Raw genomic sequence first — 9,227 nt, forward strand, 5'->3', positions numbered from 1 at the left:
CTCTCTTCTATATGTTTGACAAACTAATAAAATTAAATAAATAAATAAATAAATACTTGGCTTGATGCAAGATGTTCAATTTTATTTCTGATGTTAGGTCTTTTTCCTTCTCATTTTAGGAAATGAGCAAGATGGCCATTTTGATACCATATTAACCTGTTGCAGGTGCAAAAAATAACTAAAAGGCAATATTGGAATAACCACACCGTATGATGGTAAATATGTGAGTGAGGGCAGAAAGAGGTTTTGGAAGGAAGAAGTCTTGGCATGTTTCCATAAACTGACTATGCTGGCACAAATTGCATAATAGCATTTTCCCTCTTATAAACCAAATTCTTGGATGAAAATGATCAATCACCTAAAAGCAAATTCAGATCAAGCCTGAAAACCGTGCACTGCTGCCATGTATCTTTGAAAGCTTAATATAGAATCTGTTCTCTAGAGCCCTGTCTTTCTATCAGTGATAACATTAGAATTTACTGCCCTTTGCTGAGATGCTCTCTTTGGACTCTAAATAGGTTTTATAAGTTTTGTTTACAAAATTAAAACAACGGGCAGATAAAGTACAGAGTTTGTTTGAGAACAGAGCAAGATTCCTACAAAATCACAAAGGTAAGCAAGCTGCCCAAAGGGGTTCTTGTTTGAGAAAATCCCTGAGGAATATACAGGATTTTAAACTCTGGGGCTAAATAAGATTTTGCTCAGCTATCAGATTAACAGGGGACATGTTCTCCAAAGGCTAAACATTTGGAAATTGTTGTTCAAAAGTTCTAGCTTGATTCTTTATCGATGTTCTATCTCTTGTTTGCTTGCTACAGGTATGGTCTCAAATGTGATTGCAAGCTATTCTGATACAGCATGGGTTGCACAGGTAAACCCACCAGTGGCTGGCCAGGTTAGGTGGTCTTAATAGAATGGACCTTATAGATTCATTTTAGTTTGGCTTTTACTCCAGTGCCCTGGAGTCCCAAAGTTGACTTTTATCTTCCTCATATTACAAATAGGGCTGAACAGTGTGGCAAGACCCTGTAAAGTGGGGGCACAGGAAGCCAGACGTGGCTGAGAGATAGAACAGAGGTAAAAGGTGATGACAGCTTAAGATGAAATAGGAACTTCTGTTTTTTATATTTCTCCTATGTACTTTGCTGTAACAGTCCAAATGAACTTCTGCTTTTTGAAATGTCATGCTTGTCTCGTGTATGGAAACGCCTTGCGAATGCACCGTGTGGAACACGGCATAAAAGTAGGATCCTGGGCAGAGCTCAGGTCAGTTCAGATTTTGGTGTGTGAACACGCTGAACTCGATGCATCCAATAAACCTGTTTCTCTCTTCCTTCGTGGTCTCAAGTCCTGATCTTTCGTAAGTAGATTACAAACCACAATCTGCTGCAACAATTCTATTTCAAAACATTGCTGCAGATGGATAGTTGGCTGTCTTCCCAGAAATTATTCTTCTTTTTAGTTATTTTTAAAACCCAAGACACAAACAGAGTTCAGTGAACTTGGCAAAGTCCCAGGTATTAAGTTGTGTGATCTGTAATCAACTGCTCAGAAGGTCCATGAGCCCCAAGAGTGGGCTGTTTCCATGCCCATTGGTTGAATATTAATATATTTGGCTATGCCAAGAGGCCTCTTGTTCTTGAATGTGTTGCGAACACAACAACGGTTAGAGTGGATGGAGGGAGGAGTAGAAGGAAAGATAGGAAGGAGAGGAGAAAGGAGAGGAATAGGAGAAAGGGAAAGGCAGAGGAAGAATGGAATGTAAGAGTAGGAAAGAGGGGAGGAATGGGAAGAAGAGGGGAAGGGTAAAGGGGAGGAAGGGGAAGGAGAGAAGGGAAAGGAGAGGAGGAAGGAGAGAAGAAAGAGAAGAAAGGGGGTAGGAAGGAGGGAGGGAAGGAGGGAGGGAAGCAAGGAGGGAAGGAAGGAGGGAAGGAAGGAGAGAAGGAGAGAAGAAAGGAGGGAAGGAAGGAGGGAAGGAAGGAGAGAAGAAAGGAGGGAAGGAAGGAGGGAAGGAAGGAGGGAAGGAAGGAGGGAATGTAGGAGAGAAGGAAGGGGGAAGGAAGGAGGAAAGGAAGGGGGAAAGGGAGGAGAGAAGGAGAAAAGAAAGGAGGGAAGGAAGGAAGGAGGGAAGGAAGGAAGGAGGGAAGGAGAGAAGGAGGGAAGGGGAAGGAGGGAGGGGAAGGAAGGAAGGGGAGTAGGAGAGAAGAAACGAGGGAAGGAAAGAGGGAGGGAGGGAAGAAGAAGTAGGACCGTTGTAAGATAAGATGGATCTATGGGATGATAAAAAAGCAATCTTCAAGTATATTGTCAACAGTAGGGAAAAATTGTTATAAATACATATTATTAATAACAGTTATGAGATCATATAATTGTGAATGTATATATGAAATTGATAAAATAAAATAAAATAAAACAAAGAATGTGTTGCGAGCTTCAAAACCACTTTTTTATGGAAAGCAACAAAAAGAAGAAAAACAAGCCTAGATTCTACTGGGTATAATACACCTAAATAGCTATCTGGATAAAGTTTATTACAGAAATATACATCTTCAAAGACAATATGTACTCCAGAAGACAAGATGATGAAGTTGTTTCTGTGAGTAAGCGTATCCTTGATCAGGGTACATCCATTCTCATACAGCACTGTACAATTTTTTTTCTGTACTAGCATTCAATTGATAAAATTCTATCTGAAAAGAGATTTCATCTTTAATCAATAGATTTAAACATTAGGAGAAAAAATATCCTGCCTAAAAGTCTTTTCAGTGCAAGTAAAGAGGGCTAAAATGCTAATATTGCCATTATTAGAATGCTAATAATGAAGCCTAAAATTCCAGGTAACAGCATCAGCTAGATAATGTTAGCTGTGGTTAATATAACTATATAAGCAAATATTGCATATCTGTTTGAATGTTTGACCACTGCTTTTTCTGTTTTAATCTTTAGTATTGGTTTTCCCATTGTTCCTGTGAATATGCCATTTTCAATTATAGGAAACTATAACAAAAATAGTAATTATCTTGCTCCCTGTCCTGGACTTCCATGTTATTCTTTTTGCCTTTTGTTTAAATTAAACAAAGGTAAACTGACTGACTGCTTAAGAGGGTTTTATTTACAATAGTGTAATCAACAGATCAAGAGATCTAATAAAAATGTGGCCATCACTACAATTAAGCAAACTAAAATGGTCACTTCTGACCACACATTTGGGCTGTCATGGAAGAACAGTAAATTGTTCATGATTTAACTTACATGAATTACATTTTTATCACCAGAATAAACAAAAGTTCTATTTTGATATGCTTTATTATCCCAAACTTTTTGTAGGTTGTTTGAGCACAACAATCGCGCCTCTATTTTGAGCAGAGGAATGCCTGAAATAACCTTTTTCACAACCACACCTTCTTTTCAGACAAAGCAGAAGAGAACCAAAGACAGCAGCCAACAGTCATGAAGGAACAACTATGATCGTGACCTGATGGAGTACCAAACTGAAGAAGACATATTTGAACATGGCATGAGCCTGGCAACCGAAAACCAATGATCTCATCAAAGATAGAGGAAGAGTTACAGTTTATAATTGGTAGAAACAGGATCACGGAAATTTGAATGTATTTAAATTTCATTTTGAATGCATTGAAACTGCATTTTAAGACACCGACAACTTGCTGACAGTCTAATCCAAGCTTTACCATTTATTTTTCAGGTAAGGCAGGTTTATGGGAAGGCAAATGTCCATATGTTCAAAAAGAGTTTAAAGAACTAAAGATTACTTAGCTTGACTGTTAACTGGAAAGATCTGGTGAAGGTACTGGCCTAGAAACCAGCAGACTATGAGTTCTAGTCCTACCTTAGGCATGAAAGCTGGCCAGGTAACTTTGGGTCAGCTTTCTTTAGGTGGATTTTTGTCTTTCAGCCCAACCACTCAGAGAGTTATTATTGTGGAGAAAATAGGATGAAGGTGAATTGTATGTGTTCACTGCCTTGAGTTACTTATAAAGACAGGATAACACTCTAATAAATAAAAGTCAGAACAGCTTGTCAAGAATAAATCTTGCCAGACTAACCTCATTTCAAATTGAGTATTTCCTTAATAAGTTGTGATGATGCTTTTCATCTAATACATTTTATTTCTGCAAAGCTGTTGAAAAATATGCACTTGGATGAGCAAAGTTAGTTAAGTGTAGCCTGGATATCATAGCAATTAAATGGATAGGTAGCTGCAGCGATTCCTCATCAAATGAGTGAGACAGTGGTGGGTTCCGGGCAGTATGGCCCAGTATGGCCGTACCGGTAGTAGCTGGGAGCAGTGGCCACTGTACTGGTATGGTGACTCATTTGGCGCACCCGCCCGCCCATGTTCCATAGCTGTTTTTAAAGGAAACAGGCCAATTGCGCACATGCGCACAGCATGCAGCACCTGCATGACCTTCGCTGAGCAGCTGGGTGTCGCAGGGCGGTGGTGTGTGCTTGCATGCGCAGCGCGTGTGCTTGACTAGGATGCCCGGCCCCATGTGCAGCGTACCGGTTGCGACAGGGTCCAGAACCCACCACTGGAGTGAGATTTCAAATGGAGTGTACTAATAGCAGAGGTAATATGCTGCCAGTTCGCAACGGTTCAAGCGAACTGGTAGTGGCAGCGGTGTGAGGCTCCGCCCACCCACCCAGACGTCATCACAGACCTTCTATACATTCACAGAAAGTTCTGAACATGCCCAGGAGTGCATGCACTCTCCCGCTACTGAACCGGTAGTGAAGAAACTAGAATATCATTAGTGCCTAATAGGGTTTGAATTCTAAAAATCAAACAGCTCTCCTGTGTTTTTATTAATGAATACGATGAAAAATATTCATTTTAAGAACTCAAAAAAACTATTTAAAAAAAAGTCCAGAGAAGAATTACAAGGATTAATCTGAGCTCTAGAAATAATGTTCTTATGAAGATGCTACAAAATAAAGTATGCAAACTCCGTGGTCTTTTGAAGGTGCTGACTGGATAAAAATCTAATAATACAGTAAATAAATAATTATTATGCACAAATATACATTTCACTGTCGTGTGTGTGTGTACAAGCAAACACATACCCAAATTGAATATTTTCTTTACATTTTATTATCAATAAATATTAAATAATAGACTTTATGCTTAAAAAGAAAGACCTTGAAGATATTTAGAGATCAAAAGTATGAATGGGTTTTTAACTTATAATTCAGATATCTGAAATGTATGAAGAACTTGAAGTTATTGTACTTGGACTGCTGATAAAAAGAGTTATTATGTTATTATCGGAGTAATATTTGTGAACTGGACTGAAAAATTAATGTAATTATATTTGTCAACTATTAGCCTTTGACCTGCTTTTATCCAAAGAGAAGCAAGATCAGAAAATATGATTCCATATGCTTACTAATTTCAAATTGCTGTTTAAAAATTAACAATAATTAATTTTATTAATATAACATTAAGAACTTTAGAATGTAAACTTATACAATTTTTAAAGTTGAATAAGTTAGCGTTTGCAATCATGGGGTTTTAGATTCTCCCTGCCTCCCCGCTTTTCTCTGTTCTTTGTTTGGTTTCATTGCAGGTTTTTTTAGCTCCAGGTCTTTATGATCTGATGCTGTCACCTGTGTCTTATAGCTGAGCTGATTTATTTTAGCTGCAATATATCTGAAACAGCATTAAGGGCAAAGTTGCCATCTGAGATACTTAAGTCCTCCCCAAAAAATTTGGAGGGATGTTTTCTCACTGATAGGAATTCTTATTTCACTGTCTCCAGATCTCAAGCTGATCTTGTCTTCCTTTCCACTATAGTTCTACTATTATAGCACCAGAATGTTTATACCATTATTTCTCAGCTCTTTCAATTGCAAACAAGGATTGTCTCTTTGTGGCTTTGCAATTCTACCTCACAGCAAGCATTCTATTTCCTGAACCGAAAGGCAAAACTGTGGATGGAGATTATATCAGCCAAGAATGTCTTTTCTTTGGTCAACAATAATTTGATGGTCTCAGAATTTGAAAACCAAGAGAAGTAAAAATGTTCACTAGTTGGTTTCAAAATTATTTTTAAAGCTGAAGGAGTAAAAATGACATAAAGGTATTTTCCATCATGCTTCCTTTTCTCATGACATAATTATTACTGAAACAGCTGACGGTATCAGTCTGTAAATCAATTTTAAACTTAAAAACTAAAAGATGTAACTAAATTATAAACACCAAGCAATTGTGACAACACGGAAAGCAAGCAACATTTTGTTTGCAATCATCATTAAAAGTTTAGCTGTGGATATAATTCTATTTACTTAATTCAGTGGATTTACCTCTATTGAAAACAGTGTGCTAAATTGCCAATTATGAAAGAAACTCATTTTTTTGAATGTGATATAATGGATGATGGATTATGAAAAATACTAGACTTTGTAAGGTTGAGGAGTAGATTTGGTAGATGGATGGATTGAGGATTACTAAAATGAGCTTGGAAGAGCTGCAGACTGGAGACAGATTAAGATGACAGGCATTAGGCTACATAATTACCAGAAATTGGGTCCAATTTGATCTATTGACTGCTCAGTGTCACAAGAAAGTCATTGGAAGGATGTTGCAGTATTGCTACATTATAGCAGGATATAAAATCTTGAAAACCTGTTTAAGCTTCCCTCTGTCCCCTCTTCAAGAAATAAAATCAAGGTGAAGTTACACTGCATTTGTTTCTCACATTTACAGTCTGACTTTATAATTATTTCTCCAAGCCCCTCTGGACAGTTTTGCCTCTCTGCGATGGCTCCCAACTATAATCCTGTTTGCAGGATGATGAATTATTCTCAATGCATATTTGTAATTATAAAGTGATTAGTTTCACAGTTTCCAAACCACAATCATTTTTACTGTATGTTATTATACAGTTGTTGGCAGCTGTCCAGTTTTGAAAGACAATGGAAATTCCACAAAAGGAAAATTTTTCACCCTTTCCCCTGTCTGCAAATCACTCATCCTCTACTCAGAAAGATTCAGAACTGAACAGAATAATAGAGTTGGAGGAGACCTTGGAAGTCTTAGAGTCCACGCTGTACTTCTTTATTTGATAGTGTAGGTTGTCCAGAAAGGTGGAAGAATTGTCACAGATTGTCCCCAACATATTAAGACCATTGATGGAAAATAGAGATATTGCCCTTTACTCATATCAATATCTTTAGCCCTGATCAAGTCAGAATGAATAGACTGTCTCTCGTTCTAAAATACCTTGAAGCAAACTATCCAAAAACTAAGCATAACAGTCTAGGAAATGTTGGAGTGATCAGTTGAAAGCATTATCATATGCTTAGAATATTATTAACATATTTGGTTATTTTTATTTATTAATTCAATTTGTACAACTGCCCATGGCTCAGTGGCTAAGACGTTGAACTTGTCGATCAGAAAGGTCAGCAGTCCGAATCCCTAGCACCACATAACAGAGTGAGCTCCCATTACTTGTCACAGCTTCTGCCAACCTAGCAGTTCGAAAGCACATAAAAATGCAAGTAGAAAAATAGGAACCACCTTTGGTGGGAAGGCAACAGTGTCCCATGAGCCTTCAGTGTTTAGTCATGCTGGCCACATGACCACGTAGACATCTTCAGACAGTGCTGGCTCTTCGGCTTTGAAATGGAGATGAGCACCACCTTCAGAGTCTGGAATGACTAGCACATATGTCCATGGGGAACCATTACCTTTACCTTTAAGGCTGCCCATCCTCACAATGATTCTAACTTGCTAACAAAATTAGAAATAAAATAAAATACAATTACAATAATACAAAAATAACCAAGAAATAGATCCCTGCACACACTCCTGGCTGCAGAGGCAGTTTTTAAATACAGAGGCAGTTTTTAAGGACATATGAAAAGTCTCTCTCTCTCTCTCTCTCTGAGAGAGAGAGAGAGAGAGAGAGAGAGAGAGAGAGAGAGAGAGAGAGAGAGAGAGAGAGAGAGAGAGAGAGAGAGAGAGAGAGAGTGAGTGAGTGAGTTCCATAAGGCACAGAAAAGGCACAGCAAAAAAAGGCATGGCTTCTAGGCCTCACCAGCTGACATTCCTTAACTGAGAAGATCCAAAGAATGACCAGATCATATGGTTAGAAACAACAGGGAAAAGACAAGTCCCTCAGTAAACTTGGTCCCAAGCCATAAAGGGTTTTAAAGGTGACAAGTAGTACTTTGAATTGCACACTTGCCACCAAGGCAATTCACAAAGTAGAGATGTTGCATGCACCAAATAGCCAGTGCCAGTGGTAGGATTCAAACATTTTCACTACCGATTCTGTGGGCGTGGCTTGGTGGGTATTGCAGGGGAAGGATACTCCAAAATCCCCATTCCCTCCTCACCCCACTAACCTGCTTTCCAGCTCCATTCTCCTGTGCAGGGCAACAGAAGAAGACCCAGCCGATCACCTGGGACTCGGGAGGCAGTGAATAGATCAGGGGCAGGGCTAGCCAGGTATTTGCCAGTTCTCCTAACTACTCAAAATTTCCACTACTGGTTCACCAGAACTGGCTGAATACCACCTCTGACCAGTGCTATTTACCACTGTGCTGCCTCATTCTGTAACAGTGGAAGCTTTTGAATGCTCTTCAAGGGCAGCCCCATTCAGTGATCATAGCAGTAGTCCAGAACAAATTCCAGATAATAGCAGTAGCAGTTAGACTTATATACCACTTCATAGGGCTTTCAGCCCTCTCTAAGCGGTTTACAGAGTCAGCATATCGCCCCCACAGTCTGGGTCCTCATTTCACCCACCTCGGAAGGATGGAAGGCTGAGTCAACCTTGAGCCGGTGAGATTAGAACCACTGAACTGCAGATAACAGTCAGCTGAAGTGGCCTGCAATACTGCACCCTAACCACTGCGCCACCTCGGCTCTTTTTAGATAATCCAAGGCACGCAGACTGATCCATCTGGAACAATTTGAATATGTTAATTCAGAGGGGCTTTTCACCTAAGAGCTAGCCATGTATTTGTAGATGACAATATTATGCTATCAGGATAGAATGTCTATGGAGATTCTCAGTCACCCAGGTCATGGTTGTCCCAAAGGTGCTTTCTTTCAAAAGGTAAGTAGACTTTCTTGTTTTGCTAGAAGACGTTTCACTTCTCATCCAAGAAGCTTCTTCAGTTCTGACTGAATAGTGGAGAACTGAAGGGTTTTATATTCCTTGCAACCATCTGGTCAATAGCATTCTTTCCGAGAG

The sequence above is a fragment of the Thamnophis elegans genome, chromosome 10, assembly GCF_009769535.1.
Source record: "Thamnophis elegans isolate rThaEle1 chromosome 10, rThaEle1.pri, whole genome shotgun sequence".
In the NCBI taxonomy this organism is placed as follows: Eukaryota; Metazoa; Chordata; class Lepidosauria; order Squamata; family Colubridae; genus Thamnophis; species Thamnophis elegans.